Genomic DNA, 10,933 nt, shown 5'->3' on the forward strand with positions numbered 1-10,933 from the left:
CTGAATCAACCATTTCAGTTGAAATAAAATGGAGTCACAAAAAATTGCAATCAGTTAAATGTTTATAGAGTTAAAAAACAAAAAACAAAAAAACATACAGGTTATGAAACAATCAGTTAAATGTTTAGAGAGTTGAAGAAAAAACATACAGCTTATGAAACAACGCAATAAATGAAACGGGTTCACAAAAAAAAAAAAAAAAAATCATCTCACATGTTTAGATAACTAAAGCGCCTCTCCAGTCTCCAGCATAGCCCCGGCCTGAGTGGTGCGCGCGCCCTCCGCATTCTGACATCCCCCTCCTTCTGCTCCTCCACATTCCAGAGCACAGTGATAGTGAGAAACAGAGATTTTATAAAATAATGTATATTTCACACAAATAATATAATATACAATAATATAAAATAGCATCTTACTGAAACCAATTCTTTCAGTTTTAGATAAACAAAAGAATAAAAAATCATCTTACATAAAACATTCTGTTCTTTAAAAGAATATAAATGATTATAAATAAATAATATAAAATAAAGATCTTACTAAAACCTGTAACTGCATATTCGATCGTACACCTAAACACGACCATCACAGAAAACTACATTTGTACATTTTCAAAAATGAAATAAATAAATAATTTAATATCATTTCTAAGCTGTATTGCACGCGCGCGCACACACACGGTTCTAAAAAATGAACTAATCTCTATGTGCATCATGTCACAGCTTATGTAATGTTAGTCTACAAACGCCTTTCCAGAGCCAAAGTTTTGTTCACACTAAATTCATTTAAAAGCATCATCTTAAAAGTTTAAATGATATCTTTTAAAAATAAAAGATTGTTTAAATAAAATCTTTAAAGTTTGAATACATTCATATCTTCTATTTATCTTTTAGAAGATTACTGTAATGATTTTGTTTAAATTGAACCTAAGGTATAATTGTTATTAAACAATGTCTGTTCAAAAACTTTAGATGGTTGAAAAACTGCACTTAGTCGTCTTATATCTCATTTATATGAAAAGATTTAATCAGCATTTTTTGTCCATGCGGAGTTTCAATTTGTATGGCTTTCCATAGCCATAATGATTTTTGTACTGTAACTGCATATTCTATCCCTTACACTTAAACACGCTGATCTTTCTGAATTTATTTCAAAGCATAATCGTAAAAGTTTAAATATGATCTTTTAAAAATGAAAGGTTGTTTTAGTTTGAAGTTTAAAGTTCTTAACTTTCTTTCTTAAAAAAATCTTTAAAGTTTGAATACATTCATATCTTCTATTTATCTTTTAGAAGATTACTGAAATGATTTTGTTTAACGGTGACCCTATAATTGTTATAATGTGAGACAATGTCTGTTCAAAAACTTTCGATGGTTGAAAAACTGCACTTAGTCGTCTTATATCTCATTTATATGAAAAGATTCAATCATAATTTTTTGTCCATGCGGAGTTTACATTTTTATGGCTTTCCATAGCCATAATGATTTTTGTACCGTAACTGCATATTCTATCCCTTACACCTAAACACGACCATCACAGAAAACTACATTTGTACATTTTCAAAAATTAAATAAATAAATAATTTAATAAAATTAAGGTAAATAAATATATAAATAAAAACACCTTACATTTTCAGAGAGGTGAAGTAGTTCGTTATGCAACAATCCAAAAAGCAAATAGTTTAGGTTGTCAAACAAAACGCCTCGGTTACGACTGTAACCTCGGTTCCCTGAAGAGGGAACGAGCGTTGCGTCGAAATGACGCTATGGGGAACGCTTTGCGTGATGACGTCTTGAAGCACATGTAAAATCAGTCCAATGGTGTGGCGGAACGTCAGAGGCGGGTGACGTCACGTACCAGGAAGCTATAAAAGCCGTCCCGAAACAGAAAACGAAAGCTTCGTAGAGTCTGAAGTCGTGCTGACAGGCATGAAGGAGATATGGCAAGGCGACGCAACGCTCGTTCCCTCTTCAGGGAACCGAGGTTACAGTCGTAACCGAGGCGTTCCCTTTCAAGGGAACTCGCGTTGCGTCGAAATGACGCTATGGGGAACGTCTATACCAACGCCACCATAGCTACAAATGTCTGTCCTGTGTGAAATCAAATGCGCAGCACTAGGAAGACAAAACCTGAGACCCTGGAGTAGAGTCTAGGTCTAAAGAGTAGAACCTGACGAAGGTGTGCGGTAAGGACCAGCCTGCCGCATCACAAACGTCCTGTAAAGATACTCCTGATATAAGGGCCTTAGAGGCCGCCATACTCCTAGTAGAGTGCGACCGGACAGCCCAAGGAGAAGGCTGCCCCGCCGCCTCATAAGCAAGTGAGATAGTCTCAACCACCCACTTGCTCATCCTTTGCTTAGACACTGGACCTCCCTTGTTAGGGGAGCAATTGATCACTTTTACGCCACAGGGCAGCTCTGTGGACATACGCGTCTAATGCCCGAACAGGGCAAAGCAAATTATTCGCCTCCTGGTCCGCTTTTCAAAAGGGAGGAGGACCTCCAAGTGCCACGAGGGAAACGAGATACCAAAGGGTCTTTCCCCACAGACATTCCACCCAAAGGACTGTGGTAAGCACCTACGGCCGCCACATAAACCTTTAAAGTGGACGGGGTCAGACCTGCAGTGAACCGGTCCTGCAGGAACTCCAGAACTGTACCAATTGGGCAGTTGACTGGATCCAACCGACGGTCACTACACAAAGAGGTGAATACTCTCCACTTCCGGGCATAAAGTTTCCTCGTGGAGGGAGCTCTGGACTGTAGAATGGTCTCAACAACCTCAGTTGAGAGACCTGACTCTATGAGCTGGGCCCCCTCAGAGGCCAAGCCCACAGGTTCCACCGTTCTGGCGGGGGTGAAATATTGAGCCCCCTGCTTGGGACAGAAGGTCCCTCCTGACAGGAAGCTCCAGAGGAGGCCCGTCGAGGAGGGACACAAAATCGGGAAACCATACTCTGCCCGGCCAGCGCGGGGCTAAAAGAAGCAGGCAAACCCGGTCCCTGCGAACTCTCTCCAGAACTCCCGGGAGCAGAGCCACTGGGGGAAAAGCGTACAGACGTAGCCTCGGCCACGTCGAGGCTACGACGTGGCCTCGACGTGGATCTGGCGTGCCAGATCGGATAATGGGCGCGAGCGCAAACCCCCTTGGTGGTTGATATAGGCGACTACCGACGTGTTGTCCGTATGTACTAACACATGGTGTCCCCTGAGACCTGTGATAAAGCTCCTCAGAGCCCGGAAGACAGCTAACATCTCTAGGCTATAGAATGCCAGGAACGATGATGGTCTTCCCACAGACCTTGAGATGAGCGACCCTCAGGATCGCTCCCCAACCCGTGAGGGAAGCATCCGTCGTTAGCAGTTTGCGACGACAAGGAGCTCCCAGCACTGGGCCCTGGGACAGGAACCAAGGTTTCTTCCACATAACCAAGGCACGTAGGCATCGCCGCGTGACCTTGATTGTGCGAAATGGGTTACCCCTCGGGGAAAAACCCTCTGGTCCTGAGCCACCACTGCAAGGGTCTCATGTGCAGTAGTCCAAAAGGTATCACGTTGGAAGCTGCTGCCATGAGACCCAACAGTCTCTGGAACTGTTTGACAGTGAGTAGCTGGCCTAGCTTTACACTTTTCACAGCTGCAAGGATGGAATTTATGCGTGGTGGTGACAGGCGCGCCTGCATCGACACTGAATCCCAAACCACGCCTAAAAAAGTGGTCCTCTGAAATGGAGAAAGCACACTCTTCTCGGCGTTCAGCCGTAACCCCAACTCTTTCATATGGGCGAGAACAACATCTCGATGTTGAACCGCCATCTGATGCGACTGAGCTAAAATCAACCAATCGTCGATGTAGTTCATGATGCAAATACCCTGGAGGCGCAGAGGCGCCAGAGCTGCATCCACGCATTTGGTGAAAGTGCGGGGTGATAAAGCCAGGCCGAATGGAAGAACTCGATATTGGTATGCTTTTGCCCCCGAAAGCAAACCTCAGGAACTTCCAATGACACGGACGGATGGAAATATGCGTCCTTGAGGTCTATCGTGACAAACCAGTCCTCGGACTAATCTGTGGCACGATTGTCTCAATGTTAACATTTTGAACTTGAGCTGCATGACTGACTCATTCAGAACTCGAAGATCTAAAATGGGACGCAATCCCCCGTCCTACTTTGGAACTATGAAGTACCGGCTGTAAAACCCGGTTTCCCTGTTGGAGGGAGGTACATATTCTATGGCCCCTTTCTCTAACAGAGTGTTTACTTCCTGTTCCATAACCAGAACCTGCTCGGGGCCCACCACTGTGGGCAGGACCCCCATAAACCGCGGTGGGCGTTACTAGAATTGTATCTAATACCCTTTTTCCACGGTCTGCAGGACCCAACGATAAACATTTGACAGTAGCTTCCACGCTGTCAAAGATTCTACTAGAGGTACCAGCCTCTCGAGACTGGTTTCTGGATTTTGTTGCTGTTGAGTAGTCGGTTCGTCGCCCTGTAACGGCGCACCGGCAGGGAACGACCAAACAGACTGCTCTAGCACCCTCCTCAGAGGGGGCGGGCATCCCGAGGCCACTACGTTTCCGGGTGGACCTTGAGATATGTGCTCGCCGGAGACCGCTGCGCCCTGTAACACCGGAGGCGGCAGGGTTGGCAGAACGGTCCCCTGAGGGCACCGAAGAGAGACGGGCACCGTGAAAAGAGGTGTTAACTGCTCTGCTTCGGGGGGACTACCCTCATTTGTCCTGAGCCCTCAGACATCAGGACTTTTTCCCAGCAGCCTTCTTGGCGGTAATAACTAGGGGTGTAAATATTAATCGATTCGTATCGATGCATCGATTATACAGCCGACGATTCGATGCATCGATGCGTCCATAAGAGTATCGATTCATGTGTTTATTTTGCCGCCTGTCTATTTTCAGCGATCTGCTCCGAAAAATGCGTACAACCTATAAGCTGCGGGTGGCGCTAACCTCATTATTGTCTTCTACTTCACACGCTTCACACGCGTTACTTACGTTTCACAGTCTATCAATGTTCACACACATTGTTGAGTCTGACTTTCAAGAGCGATGGATCCTTCAGAGCGAGCTGGCAATGACAGTGAAATGTTACACACTCCAGTCGGCGTCAAGTCATGGGTGTGGATGTATTTTGGCTTCAGGAAAACAGATGGAGCAGTGGTAAGAGATGTTGCCGTTTGTCTGATTGCGCCCGTTTCACACATACTCCGTTTGCAGTGCGTATGCGGTGCGTATTGTTTTCAGTACCCATGTTAACAGGTCAGAGCTTTCACACTGCACGCGGTTGCGGTCCGTTTATCCGTTCCAGTTGCGGTGCGTATACAGCAGTGCAGAGATCGTTTCCACACCTATTTCCACCGTCTATTTATGCTGTGCTGCACGCGCTGATTTAAAGTGACAGCGCATGTTTTGTGGTCAAAATGAACACAGATTGACATGAAAATGTAGTAATTTCACCATAAATGTATTTAATTTAATTCTACTATTTTTCACAGTCATCTTTTTTACTTTAAGACCGGGGTAAAGCAAGGAAAACTACAATTTACCTCAACAAGGCGACATAATGAACAACATTCATTTGTGGAGGTGGAAAAACAATTTCTTTGTGACATGCAATTGTATTCTGTATACTCAATAAAAGGCAAATTATATATTATTTTTGTTGATTTATTTGAAACTTAATAGATATCATGTAAAAATCGAGTATTGAATCGTATCGAATCGAATCGTATCGCGGGGAATTCTGAAGTATCGAAAATAATCGAATCGTTGGCTTAAGAAATCGGTATCGTATCGAATCGTCATGTAGGCTCCGATTTACACCCCTAGTAATAACGGTCCGCAGATCCGTTTTACCCCTCGAAGACTGCTGGGTTTGAGAGCGCCCTCCTTGTCCCCGAGATTTTTGTGGGGGAGCACGGGAGGAAACGCTCTGTTTCTGAGTGGCGCGGTGCTCAGCGCTCTTTTTAGAGGAGTGAGGCTGCTCCCGCTCAGCAGCCTCATAGAAAGAACGGCGGGGGAGAAGTTTCTGAAGTGCAGCTGCCTGTTTTGAAGCTTCTTGTGACTTCGCTACAGCACTATTAACTGCGTCTCCAAATAACCCTTGCGTGGATACTGGTGCATCTAAAAGAACATGTTTTTCTTTGTCCTTTATGTCACTTAAGTTGAGCCACAGATGCCTCTCAGTGGCCACCAGGGCTGCCATAGAGCGGCCGATGGATTTAGCCGTCTCCTTGGTGGCCCTGAGAGACAAATCTGTGGCTCTACGCAGTTCAGACACCGTATCAGCACTAATACCCCCGCCCTCCTCATAATCACCCAATAACTCAGCCTGGTAAGCCTGCATTATGGACATTGTAAACACGCTGCAGCTTGACCGGCGGCGGCATAAGCTTTATGAACCAGGGAAGATGTAACTTTTACTGGCTTGGATGGAAGTGCAGGAGCCTTCAGAGAAGATGCCGTTGCTGGAGAGAGATAGCTCGCGAGCGTCTCTTCCACCTTCGGCATCTCCCCATAACCATGCTCTTTATAATTGTGAATGGATGAATAGTGTGATGTTTGTGCAGTATACACTCGATATGACACTGGTTTCCCCCACGATCTCGACACCTCGGTGTGGAGATCGGGGAAAAACGGAAGGCTTCTGCACTGAGGCTGTGCACGAGATGGCAGGAAACGTTCGTCGAGCTTGCTTTTCGAACGAGCGCCCTGCCTATCTTCTGGCCACTCAATAGATAATCGCTCAACAGCTCTAGTGATAACATCAAGCAATTCTTCAAACGCATGAGACTGAGGTGGCGAATCCTCAGACTCAGCGTCAATACTAACAACGTCCAACTCCTCAGAGCTGGACAATTGCAGTATTGGTGCCTCCATCGGGGGGGAAGAAACCGCAACGCGTGCTTCCACACCCTGATGAGAGGCACTGGATCTATCAGAAGGAGGCTGAGATAAGGCAGAGCCCGTCTCAACATCCACTGATAGATCCATTTGCGAACCCCAGGTCTGTGATTGCCGCCGTGCCTCGGCAGCGGCGGGACCAGAGCCCTGGGGAATGCGATCGGGATTGAACCGAGCCAAGCGGGATCGGAGCGTACGCAATGGAAGCGCGTCGCAATGCACACAGTCACCACCCTCGAGTGCTGACTGGGCATGCTCCTCACCCAAACAAACAACACAAAGAGTGTGAGTATCACCTCCCGTTAAATAACGCGGGCAGGGATGGACACACACTCTAAACTGCTGCTTGCTCGCCATACTGAATATATATATATATGATATAGACAGACAACACCAAATATACAGACAGATTTCACACAGAGCGCAACTGAAGACTCAGAAAGCTTTCGTTTTCTGTTTCGGGCCGGCTTATATAGCTTCCTGGTACGTGACGTCACCCGCCTCTGACGTTCCGCCACACCATTGGACTGATTTTACATGTGCTTCAAGACGTCATCACGCAAAGTGTTCCCCATAGCGTCATTTCGACGCAACGCGAGTTCCCTTGAAAGGGAACAGCCCCAGATCCTTCAGAGATAAACTACAGTGTGAAATAAATCATTTAAAAGCATAACCTTAAAAGTTTCAATAAGATATTTTAAAATTAAAAGACTGTTTAAATCAAATCTTTAAAGTTTTATTAAAATCATATCTTCTTAGAAGACTTATGTATGATGTAAATGATTTTGCTTAAATTGAACCTAAGGTATAATTGTTACTAAACAGCGTCTGTTCAAAAACTTTAGATGGTTGAAAAACTGTGCTTAGGCGTCTTAGATCTTATTTATACAAAAATATTTCAAACAGTATTTTTGTCCATACAACATGTTGTCAAAGTTTGTCACAATGTTTTTTGTTGTTGTTGTTGTTGTTTTAAGAAATCCGAGGACTCTACATTGCTCTTATTTAGATTAAGTTGTATCTTTTAGAAAATCACCACACATTTTTCAGAGATGCTGGTGGTCCGTGGCGCCACTGGCGTGGCATAAGTAAAGTTTGTCTTGAGCGAATATTAAATTTTACCCGTCTTAATTCAAATCATGACCTTACTTGTAGCTATGATCTTTTACACGTATAAGATAATTTTTACTTGTATCTCCCGAACTATCCTTAATCAGTGTGGAAACACACAGGGTGAAACCCTTTACTGAGAATATACTATCGGTTATCTACTCAAAATATATGTAGAAGTTTAAAATGTTAGCATTTGTTGCGCGTACATTTACACGAAGGACATGTATTTAAGAATAATCTTTATTTAAACTCTTATTTTGTTATTCACATTCATTTGTTCCAGTATAATGATGGATTATAAGAACCACACAAAACAATATTAATTATTTATTGTTAGGTTTTCATATGTTTACATTTACAGCACATTTTTATATACATTGTTACTGATTTGAAGTGCACACAAATTAGTTACGTTGTAAATGTTACTTGTATTTGTTTCTATTTTGAGTTTAAGTTTACAGTGATGAACTTCAGACATAGTCCGCTGCAGGATTAGAGTCCGGACAGGAACAACATTTTAGCATTATTGGTTCTGCCCGGACATACCATTTGCTGGGAATTGCACGGGGGAGGAAGAAATGTTAATGTCTTTATTTAGTTGTACATTTATGATACTCGACTACATTTTGCTGTCCTTATCATACATGTGCTTAGTTGTACATTTATGATACTTGACTTCATTTTACTGTCCTTATCTTTATTTACTATATACCTCTGTTTGATTTGATTTATTTAATGTTATAAATATAACATAACAGATTAATATATCCTGTTAATATAAATATACAGTTTAATAACAGTAAAATATAATATAACAGTTATAAATTACAAAATACCATTTTTCAACCGAGTGAATCTAGGCCTTCAGAAGTCATAACTTCAGGGGTCAACGGTTTAGGTCAGTTGGCGAAAACACTGCGTGGGGAAAAATCAAATACTGTATTACACTTTTCAAAGGATAATCTAGCTATAAAGTTAGAATAAAAAGTTAAAAACCAAACATATCTTCATACCTGTTGTGTTCTGACACAAGGCCATTAACTTGTTCTTTTTGTTTTATAAATGTATTTTGCTTATTTCTACAAATATCAACCTGATAAATATGGTAAACAAGATAATCATGCTACCCAATACGTCTGACACAACATCTTAAAGGAACACTCCACCGTTTTTTTGAAATAGGGCTTATTCACATTCTTTCCTACATTTAGATAGGTGGGCAAATGCATTTTTGTCTCAGTGCATGCATTGTTTTAGTTTGACAGGGTCGGCGTTAGCTTAGCTTAGCACAATGAATGTGTTAATGTTTATTTCTTTTGAGTCTAAGTTGCTTACGTGGGAAGAGCGGAGGTTTGGCGCTGTCTGGGACGCTGCGCTCCGGTGGAAGTCCATTCCAATAAAGGACCGGTTGGCGTCAGTTGCTGCCATTTTGTTCTGTTGGGCTAATCCATGTTGCCAATTAGCTGGGGGGTGCATGATTGATTGTATGTTTGTTTTGTTTATTATAATTCTTTATAAGTTATATATAATTCTTTTTGGCTTCAATATCTCGAGGAAAAGAGGTTTTCCCCTAGCGTAAGATACTTACGCAAGTACTCGTTCCCTCTTCTAGAGAGAACCGAGGTTACGTTAGTAACCGAGTTCGTTTCCCATGTGTGTCATTTGGGAGGCCATGTTTTCTTTTAGTTTGTTTGTTTGATTACTGTTTTAGTTTGATCTTCTTTAATTTACCATTTTTATGGGCCCAGACCTGACTTTATTTTCAGTCAGTTTTTCAAGTTATTTAATTTGTAACTTTGTTTTTTGCATTTAATAAATAATTTTTGGTTGGAAATCCTGCGTCCTTTTGCCCTTGACGGCTTGGTCCCTCACAGAAATAAATAATTAAATTCATCTTTTTTGAGATACATGAGAATGTTAATGTGCACACTGGTAATTAGTGTTAAACAATATTACGTGGCTCATGATGTCAATATGCTAAGGTTGCTGTAAGTGAAACATCCTGCAGTTATGAAACGCTACAATTCTTAAGTTAAAAACGGCCATTGTCTGAAGTCTTTAGGACTTTGACCTGTCACCGCTACGCATTGCCTACCTTTTTTATTAACCTCGCCAAATTTGAAAAAAGATTATTGAAAATGATTGTTACAGAGAAGATATACAGAAACCAGTTGGATTTAATATACAGTGATTTATTACATACTTATTGTGTTTATTTACATAGCTACATAATTTCATAGTACTTTGTGATTAATGTTTTAAATATAGCATCAAATTTGAATACAGCAACATCTCCATCAGGGATAGGCAACGTTGTTTCTGGAGTGCCGCTGTCCTGCAGAGTTTAGCGTCAACTCCGATAAAAACCTCACCTGTCTGTATAATTATCCTTAAAGACCCACTCCGATGAAAATCATGTTTTTCTAGGTGTTATAACATGTTCTTGTGGTATTTTTCTGATGTTAGAGGACATATCTTGAGAAAAATAAGCTCAAAGTTGTATTTCTGAGTATTTCTGCATTCAAATGGCTGTGAATCAGTAGCAGACGCTAAAATGCCGGCTAAAATAGACTGGAGTTGTGACGTAGTAACTCCACTGGGCGGGGCCACAAGCTCATACTCCCCTCCGCCCCGCCCGCTCAGGTTCTGAGGAGTAGAGAAGACGATGGCGGATCAATACCTATGTGCGGTAGCGGGTTGCAATGCTAAGAGGAGAGATATTGGTATTAGCTTTCATGCTTTACCAAAACATGTTGCTGTGAGAGATGAATGGATTACGTTCCAGGGTTCCAGACTGCGACCATTTTTTGAGAATGTGCGAGTTAAAATTTTATGTGGTCGCATTTGTGCGAGTGCATGGTCATGTACTACTCAGTTAAATTCACGCATGAATTTTCC

The sequence above is a fragment of the Leuciscus leuciscus genome, assembly GCF_965113295.1.
Source record: "Leuciscus leuciscus genome assembly, chromosome: 16".
NCBI lineage: Eukaryota > Metazoa > Chordata > Actinopteri > Cypriniformes > Leuciscidae > Leuciscus > Leuciscus leuciscus.